Source organism: Dermacentor silvarum, chromosome 10 (assembly GCF_013339745.2).
Source record: "Dermacentor silvarum isolate Dsil-2018 chromosome 10, BIME_Dsil_1.4, whole genome shotgun sequence".
Lineage (NCBI taxonomy): Eukaryota > Metazoa > Arthropoda > Arachnida > Ixodida > Ixodidae > Dermacentor > Dermacentor silvarum.
The window spans coordinates 60,642,291-60,652,494 of record NC_051163.1 but is presented as its reverse complement, the minus strand read 5'-3'; positions in this window follow the sequence as shown (position 1 = coordinate 60,652,494).

The window sequence follows — 10,204 nt, the reverse complement described above, 5'->3', positions numbered from 1 at the left end:
TGAGAACACTATAATATGGTTGTGCATCATCCTGAACGGGACATCGCATTAGACGACTTTTGCACTGGATAGTGCTTGGTGCACCTGAGAGTACTTCTACATGTCTCGCTGATTGTTGCGCCTTATAGGTGCTAAAATGACGCGTGATGGACGCTCGCACGATATGGCTAAAAATGCGGGAGGCTGTACACCTGAGCACCACAACATGCATGCTCATGTGTACGCATAGAGTTGTCAGCTTGCTTATTTCCTGTGCTCTGTGTTTCTGTGTGGATCTGTGCGCTAGGCCGTACCGCGTGCTGCGCCGAATGTTTGGTATGTTATTGGTATTTCCTTCATTAATAAGTTCAGGGCCACGATCTTGTAGCAATGCGTTGTCTGATGCCATTTCTAATCGTGCTGTATATGTAGCAATGCATTGCTACAGATACAGCACCAGGCCATGATCTTGCAGCAATGCAATGCTACAAGATCATGGCCCCGAACATGTTAATGAAGAAAATACCAATAACATACAAAACATTCGGCGCAGCCCGTGGCATGGCCTAGCACGCAGGTCCACACAGAAACACAGAGCACGGGAAATAAGCAAGCTGACAGCTCTATGCGTACACATGAACATGCATGTTTTGGAGGCCAGGTGTACAGCCTCCCCCATTTCTAGTTATATCGCGCGAGCGTCCATCGCGCGTCATTTTAGTGCCTTTAAGGGACAATAATCAACGAGACCGGAAGAAGTACTCAGGTGCACCAAGCACCCTCCTATGCAAGAGTCGTCTGAGGTGATGTTCCCTTCAGGACGACGCACGACCATATTATAGTGTTCTCGTGCAATATAGTTAAAAAGCAGGACGCAGTACCTTCTCATGCTCATTGCACTTTGTCAGGGGTCAGAGGAACACTCTGTCCGGATTGCCAATGAGATCATGGCATGGAATGAAGCATAATTTACTACGAACATCATTATAAAATGTTCCATCAAGCCAGCAACCAACTAGACCATCTAAGTCTCTTAATTATCAATATGGGATAAACCAGCCAAACACAGTGGATGCCACTGTGTTTGGCTACTACGGTATTTACTTTGCTGGCAGAACGGTAGCTTCCCAGTAATTTATTAGCTTGACGTGTCCATGCTGCTTTTTAAATGTGCATTTTATGCATGTACTACTTCTGTTGCTTCAATACTATTGTTAATCGAATAAGTTGTCTTTTTGATTATAACACTTGTTACAGTGGCCCGCTAATTGTGATAGTTTATTCTACCACAGTAATGCATGTTCCCTTAGAATCGTAGCCAAATTACCTGAAACGAGTTACCTTTGAATGAGATTTGTTAGTATCTGCTATGTACTGAATGCTTACCCAATCTTATCTGTGTGAACATAACTGCTTTTGCCTTTGTGTGAACCTGTTGCTTAAGTGAAAAGAAATTGTTGGCTTTTCTTAACTTTTTCAGGTGCCCTGCAAGCTCTCACCAAAGCAACACATTCTACTGGTTTTCTGTCGGAGTACCATTAGGATTTCAAATAAACTATGCTTGTCAGATGTGCGACATGCCCCGTCTTAAAATCGGAGCGCTTCAGTATTAATGTTTGAATGGGTGTACATAAAAACATATGTAAAGTATACTTATGTCTTTCTTCTACAAGTCCTCTTCACCCGACGTTTTTTCCAACTTAAAATTACGCTTTGCTGTACGTTTGTTTTATGCACAAACCATGACAGCAACACAACACTGCAGTAAGATGAGTACAAATGATGAAAAAGCGTGCAGTACACCTGCAAGAATTAGATTTGCATACTTGTAGTACATATGAAAATGAGCTACCGATCTTTTTCAGGTTGCATACTCTTATTGGTCATACATGTCAAGCGCACTCATAGGCCACACAAAAATCGTTCAAGGCTGATCTGATATCCATAAGTGCACCAAATAGATTTAAAGAGTGACTTATGTTAAGTGACATCGGGCCAGTCTAACAGAACAATGCCCAAATAGGGAAATAAATAGGTTCGAACAGGGGTAAACAGGACTGGGTTAAACAGGACAGGGCTGAACAGGGCTAAACGGGAGTGGACTAAACGGGGACAAACTGGTCTGGGCTAAACGGGTTCAAACGGGGACAAACTGGTCTGGACTAAACAGGTTCAAACAGGGGCAAACAGGTCTGAACTAAACAGGTTCAAACGGGGTCCCATTCCATAATCATATTTGATGAAACCCGTTTGAAATCAAATAGGATTTTTGAGTAGGGCTATAGTGGCCTCGTGGCAAAAAAGGTACCTTGGCCAGTGTTAGTCTTATTTTTTGAGAATGGCCGAAGATGCCGCCCGAGTCCGAGTACTTCGAGCCGACACCTAAGGCCACTAAAAGCAAAGTGCCGGCTCTTTAAATAAAGTTATTTCTTCTTATTCTTCTTCTTCTTCTTCTTTGAGAATGGACTATTGTCTCACAGTCTGGGACTGGCAAGCAGAACGTTGTTGCTGAAAATTGTTGCTTGCAGACGTTGCCACAGAATTCGTTCAGATGGATGGACATTGGCACGCAGGTGCCAGTGAATGAATAAGCGTTCCTAAGTGGACATCTAACCACCTGCGACACAATACATTTTCGCGACGGGTAAGTCTAGGCGACAGGCTCAGTCGCCAGCCAAATTCCATTGCATACAAGCGAGAACTGGTGAAAATAGGTGAATAATACTGTCGAAGTTTGATGCAGCGAGTAAATCAGGAAAATTGCCGCACTGCATTTTTTCACACCTAGGTCTTGGGCGTGAGTCGTCATCATTTACGTTCTCATCGTCAGCATCTCAAGTTACTCGCAAGCCATTGAAATATAACGTCGTGTCTGTTCTCTAGAGCTCTGTGGTGAGCCTGCTTAATTTTATCCACTCTCGGCTAGTGTAAACCATGACGCGAGGCAAATTGCACAGTCCGTAGAGCATCCGTCGGGTAAAACAAAAAATGAAGGAAAAAAATCTTGGGAGGGAAACATTCCGCGCGGGCTTTTAAATCAGTGCCTACTCGGGAGACCGTGCTAGTAGTAATACCGCGCTCGCCTAGGCGTCGTACATCGCCTTGTTTTTGCGCTATTTTGAGAACTGGCAGCAAAGGGCGAGCTATGTGAGCGATGAGATATCTGGGTGCCAGTAGGTTGGGCGCCGCTCTAGACATCGAATGTACCAGTGTGAACGAGTCATTAGACAAGCACTGCTTGCCGAACGGCGAGACCGTGGCAACAGTCACGGCGCCGCACCAGGAAAACACCATGTTTTGTACGGAGGATAATAGTGCAGAAAGTATGGTGCCGACAAAAAAAAATAAAACTGCAATAACTCAAAGGAGATTGAGCACTAAATGCGAGAGAAATGCGCTAGCATTACGTCGAACCTCAAGAACGTGCGACGTAGTGCTAGCGATGCATAATTTAAACCACGTTCACCACATTGCAAAGTGCAGTTCGGGAGCTCACTCGAAACACTACCTGCCTCTCTGAGGAGTGACGTGGAACTGACGGTGATCAGGTATATATATATATATATATATATATATATATATATATATATATATATATATATATATATATATAGTAGCGAAGAAGAGAGATGCTACTGGGTTCAGCGCTACTGGTTCAAAACGCTAGTGGGTCGAGCGCTCTTGATCGGCAACGGCTGTCGTGCTTGAAAGTTGTTACTGCGCTGACCGTTGACGTTGCGCTGCTCCAATCTCTGCCGAATAAACATCTTTAGAATTGGTGGGGGTGCCGTGGAACCTCAGACAATCATCCTGGAATTCCGATCCCGTACCCTACCATCTACCATGCCCCAAGACGCCTCCGAGCAAACGCCTCATCCCGCACCAACTGCGTGTCCCGGGGTACCTCGTCACCGCGACCCTCCTATCTACACAGGAGCGGACGACACTGACGTGGACGAATGACTCACGGCGTATGACAGGGTAAGCGCCCATAACGAGTGGGACGAAGCGGACAAACTGCGCTGTGTTCTGTTCTACCTCGCCTGTGGTATAATAACCATGAAGCAGAGTTCCAGACATGGTCCAAATTTAAGGCTTCTCTCGCCGATGTATTTGGTCACCCTGCTGTTTGCAAGACGCGTGCCGAGCAGCGTTTGCGAGAGCGAGCTCAACAGCCAGGTGAAACATTCACCAGTTACATTGAAGATGTCCTGGACCTATGCCGCAAAGTGAATTCGACCATCCTGAAGGGCATTGAAGACGACGCCTTTACCATGTTGTTGGCCAAAAACCCTCGCTCTGTGGCCGAAATTATTAAGCTGTACCAGAGCTACGAAGAACTCCGCAGGAAGTGATCACTGACCCGTCGATCTCTTCCGCGTGACGAACACCTCGCTGGTTTGGCTGCCATGTCCGACCAGACAACTTTGCTCGCAGAAATGCAGGCGTTCGTCCGCGAGGAAGTTGCCCGGCAACTCTCATTGATGGATTTTGCACAGCCACAGCCGGTTCATGCGCCAACGCCGAGTTTTGCGCCTCCGCTTCGCCGCGTCATAGCGCAAGAACTGCACGAGGTTTTGCCTGAGCACCACCGGCATGTTCCGGCGGCTCCACCTCACAGCTACGCTGAAGTCATGGCCAGGGCCCGACAGATCCCGACGGCTGTACCAGTCAGCTACGCAGAAGTCGTCACCCAGCCCGAACAGCTCCCTCAACGGGGACCTCTCACGTACGCCGAAGTTCTCGCAATGCCTCGACAACAGCCTGCCATGCAATCATCAATTAATCAGCCGCCCCGTCCAACGCATCCTCCCACATGGGTGGGGCCTACCGTAGCGACTCGGTGGCGCGCCACGGACAATCGGCCGATATGTTTTGCGTACGGCTACGCAGGCCACGTCGCACGCCACTGTAGTCGCGTACAGTCACCTAGCGCAACACAGCAGGCGGTTTCCGCTACCGTTCTATCTTCACCATAGGCTCTCTAAAAATCTTACCATGGAATTGCCGTTCGACTGCTTCTGCTACTGCAGATTTATCATATATTTCTTCAGATTTTTCCCCAGACATAATTGTATTACAAGAAACCTGGCTTTCAAATGACGAATTTTTCCTAAAAATTATCGATTCTTTCGTTTGGATCGCCCTACCAGAGGTGGTGGCGTTGCTTTTTTGATTTCAACAAAATTTAGTCACAAGGCCACGATATCGTATCAATGTATGTCTGCTGAATGCGAAATTTTAGCATACGACTACTTCACCATCACGCAACCGACAAGGGGCACAGCATCATCTACCAGTGGATACCGGGTCACTGCGGAATATCGGGAAATCACAGTGCGGATGACGCTGCCCGATCGGCCCACGATGGTGCCCCTATTGTATCGATACCACTGTCGAAAACAGACGCAGCCACAAAACTTCGTTCCCTCGCACGCGAGCTTACGCAGACTCTGTGAAACACCAGTGACTTCAGCAACGCCCGCCTCCACTGATTGGATCCACGTCTACAACTCCGTCTTGCACCAGGGTTACCCCGAGCGGAAGCAACACTTCTGTGCCGACTGTGGCTCGGCGTTGCATTCACGAATGCCTATTCCTTCCGCATTGGAATGGCTGACAGCTCTGCTTGCAACAACTGTGGCTGCGAGGAGACAATCAAGCACCTCCTCTGTGACTGTCCCCGCTACACTGTGCCAAGAAAAGTGCTCGCGACTGCGCTTGAAAAACTAAAAAATCGCCCCCTCACAGAGGAAAAAGTTTTAGGACACTGGTCTAGGCGGCTTCGGCACTCAAGGCCTTAGGGGCTCTGCTGAAGTTCTTATAAGGGATTGTGAATTGTGCGACCGGCTTTGAATGTTGTAGCGCGTAGGGACACGTTATTGCGCAAATTTTCTTACTTCAATTTTTTTTTTGTTTCTTCTATCACCTTTTATTCCCTTTACCCCTTTCCCCAGTACAGGGTAGCAAGCCGGTATTTACACTGGCTAACCTCCTTGCCGTTCCTTTCTTTCTTTCTCTCTCTCTAGACATAACACTTCCAGACTGCTCCCCTTTTTCCCTAGTTAATTTATATTTCCCGGCAGGAGTGCAGGATACCCGATTTCTAGACATCGCATTAGCTTCGTGCAATAAAGACATAATACTCGCTGGTGACTTCAATTCTCATCATGTGTCTTGGGGATTTAAAACTGATTTGAGTGGAAAACGCCTGTGGGAATGGACTCTTGACAATAACCTTTCTTGTCTACATTCAAAAGTTGTTACGTTTGTTCGCGACCATTCTCAATCAGCTCTATATCTTACTTTTTCCTGCTCATCTTTAGCTATATCCTCGTGGAAAACTATAGACTGTGCAACCAACAGCGACCACCTTCCTATCATCTCTGACATTGATTACTCTGTGATTCCCCTCAGAAGAAAACATAGCACATTTGTAAATTACGACAAACTTCAAAAGGAGTTGAAGTCTACGATGCTCTCCCGTATGAATATGCAAGAGGATATTAGGGCTATGAGTCTCTGTGCAGTTTTAAAACGTTCCTTAAAGAGTTCAGCTTTTAATTTAAACTCCGCCACATGTATATTTCAGTCCGTGGTGGAATTCAAAATGCACGCGGGCTCACCGAAAACGGAAAGCTGCCTGGACGAAACTTCTCTGTAATCAATGTCCGAAAAATTGGAGTGATTACCAATTCGTTGCTGCATCTTTCAAGCGTACGGTAGCTAAGGCCAAATATGAGTATGACGAGAATATATTCACTTATCTCTCTAATTCTAAAAACAAGAAAGCCCTTTTTAGATTTTTACACTCACGAAAGATGATTCCGGTTCCAGCAAGTATTGACTCTTTCGTCCTTTCGCCACGCGAATTGTCCGAATTATTGGAAAATATTGAAAAGGGCCTAGAAGACGGGTTTTCTTCAATAGTTCCACCGTACCAATTGAAATCACTACCGCTAGAAGAATTTAAGGAAGTTCCGCTTCAGGAATTGGCGGCTGTTGTTCGCTCTCTGCCTTCTTCAGCGCCAGGACCAGGTGGAGTTACCACAGCTGTGATAAAAATTCTGTATGAATTGTCCGCGCGCGAAATTTTGAATATGGTAAATTATTCTTTAAAAAATGCCTGGATACCCTCAGAATGGAAAATTTTTAAGGTAATTCCGATACTCAAAAAACATGGTGGTGGATATTATTTAGATAATATCAGACCAATTTCTCTCACATCCAACTTGGTTAAACCAATACAAAGAATTTTGAATGGCCGAATGACGACATAGCGGAAAACACAATACTTAGCCCCAGTCAAAATGCCTTTATATCAGGGTGCTCGATATGGTGTGCGCACGTAGATTTAGAGAGCCGAGTACAACTTGCACGTCGTAGGAGAGAATATTCAGCCTTAGTGACTTTAGATCTCGCTAAAGCTTATGATTCCGTGGAGCATGGACTTCTGATAAAGCAACTAGAGATGTACAGGTTTCAGAAATACATCACGGCGTGGATTGCAGAATTTTTAAGGGAAAGAGAATTCTATTGTTTTCAAAGCGGATGTTCATCGTCAAGGTAGAGGCAGAAACGCGGACTACCACAAGGATCAGTGTTATCTCCTGTTTTATTTAATATATTTTTAAGCTCCATTCCTTCGCTCCAGTACATTCATGTATACGTTTATGCCGATGACATCGCTTTTTTCGCGTCCAATGATGATCTAAATTCACTGTATCAATCGTTACAAAATTACTTATGCATGCTTGAAACCTGGATTGATAACATACATATGTTTCTGAATGTTAGAAAAAGTGCACTTCTTGTCTTTCCTTTAGATGTTCCCATTAATATTTCATTGGTGTATCGTCAAGAGTTCATTCCTCAAGTGAATTGCCTTAAATACCTGGGAATTACGTATGATGGGTCACTAAACTGGAGAAGCCATATTGAAAGAGTTGCGTCTAAGGCAACTCGTGCCGTGGGATTGCTACGTAAGATCATTCATTAACGATATGGGATGCGAAGGCATACATTAATTGTGATATATAAAATGCATCTCCGGACCGATCATGGAATTTGGGAGTTTCTTGTTTTCTGGCAGCCCAGCTTATAAAATTCAACCTCTGATAATATTAGAAAGGGAAGCTCTGCGATTGTGCCTTGGACTAGCTAAGTTTGCTGCCAACACCGTGCTCTATATGGAAACAAAAATACCAAGCTTAAAAAGCAGATTGAGGATTCTTACAGTCCAAACGTCTGTAAAAATTTACGAATCTCCTCAAAGAAGACCAACGTATATTTTTATTAACGAACCAAGTTCATTCTTTAATAGTCATTGGTCGCGATTACACACCCCTCAGATCGTATTCGTACAGACACAGCTATCACCACTGAATGTGCAAATTCAACGCATTCACCCAACAAGACAATGAAAAATATGCCTCCAAATATAATTTGACGATATTTTCCCCTCAAATGCTTAACTAATGCCATACCAATATTTAAATGATCAATTACAACATTACCTTTCTCACCTGGAAACAAACGATATCATAGCCACTGATGCTTCACAATCCGAAGAGAAGGCTGGCGTATGCATTTTCTCTCTTTCTCTTAATTGGTCTTTTTCTATTTGCCTTCCAGATCACACGCCTATTTTCATAGCAGAATTATTGGCCATTGTTCTAGCGCTACGTAAACTTCCTGCAAATTAATCAACAGCTGTCGCAGTTACAGATTCTCTATCGGTATGTGTGTCGCTTTCCACGGAAATTAATTCAGCTCTCCTTAGCTTGTTTCACGATTTAGTCCCTAAAAGTTTACAAAAAATTAACTTGCTGTGGGTTCCTCGCCACCGCGGTTTATATCTAAACGAAATGGCAGATTTATTAGCAACAACGTCTCTAAGTGGACCTTTGATCCCTGTTTTATCGGATACAGCTTACGTCACTGCATCGAGATACAAAAAAAAATGTTGTTTGCAAAATGATTTAAGCAACTTACCGCTGAAACCATCTCCAGAATTTCAGCATCTCGGTTTTTGCTGGAATAAACAGTGGTGCCCTTCTCGGCAGTTGGAAGTTACTTACACCAGACTACGCTGCCGCATCCCGCAATTGAATTTTTATTTACATAGAGCTGGTCTATGTCACAAATGTATAGAAATTGAATCAATAGAACACTACTTATTATCATGCGGACGATATTTACACCACAGAAAGTTATTACTGGAAGCTCCACTCTACAAGATTGGATTAAGTTTAAACATACCAGTATTGTTATCATTTGGGGCCTCAGCACTAAGCTATATATAGTCACAGAGACGTTTGTTGCGCAGTATTTAATTTTTTAACTGAAACAAAACGATTACCCTGCTAATTATTGTATTTGTATTCTACACATCATATGCATTCATATCACCTAAATTGGTTTCTCCAAATTTCTTTATATTGTAACAGCTTTTCACTCTCACATTTTCAGTTAGTCTGACTGCTCGCTCGCATGGTAATCTAGTTATTGCGACATCTGCTTTTTTTTTTTGGTCTTTTACTTAGCGTTTCTTGTTTTCTTGTTTTCAAATATGAATTTTCTTTAGCATACCCACTGCCGCCCAATTCTTGGCCTATCCACCTTAGTGGGTGCGAGCCATTACAGAGGTACATCATCATCATCAACAACAACATCGGCTCTCGCTTTCTGAAATGTTTTCGGTCGCACAATCATCTTCAATCCTCTCAAAAAGTGTGAGAATAGACGTGTAAAGTGCTGTGGATTGCTCCGATACCACGATTTTTATGGTGGGTGGACAATTTCCCCTTTTTTTTGAGACTTTTTTGTGATCGGACCAAGCCACCACTTGGCCTAGCGAGGCTTCGCGCCAAACCGCGCTGCAGCGGGAAAGGCCGGCGACTACTCCCGACAAGTCAACGATTTCGCATATGATTGTGGAACGGGAGGATTTACCTCCCGAAGAGTTTACTGAGGAATATGGCTGGAAAACAGCATCTTCGAAGAGATCGAGCGCCTTAGCTGGTCGAGACGACCGCAACGTAGGCACTTCGCGCAGGTCGCCCAGGATGAAGACAGGCGGCGATAAATTGAAGAACCGGATAGTGAGAGCATCCCGCATGCCACCGATGCCGAAGGAACACATCAAAATCGTGATCCGACCAAGTGGAGGACTTAATATTACCAAGACTGGGGCCACCTCGGGAGGGCCATCGTCGAAGCGGCC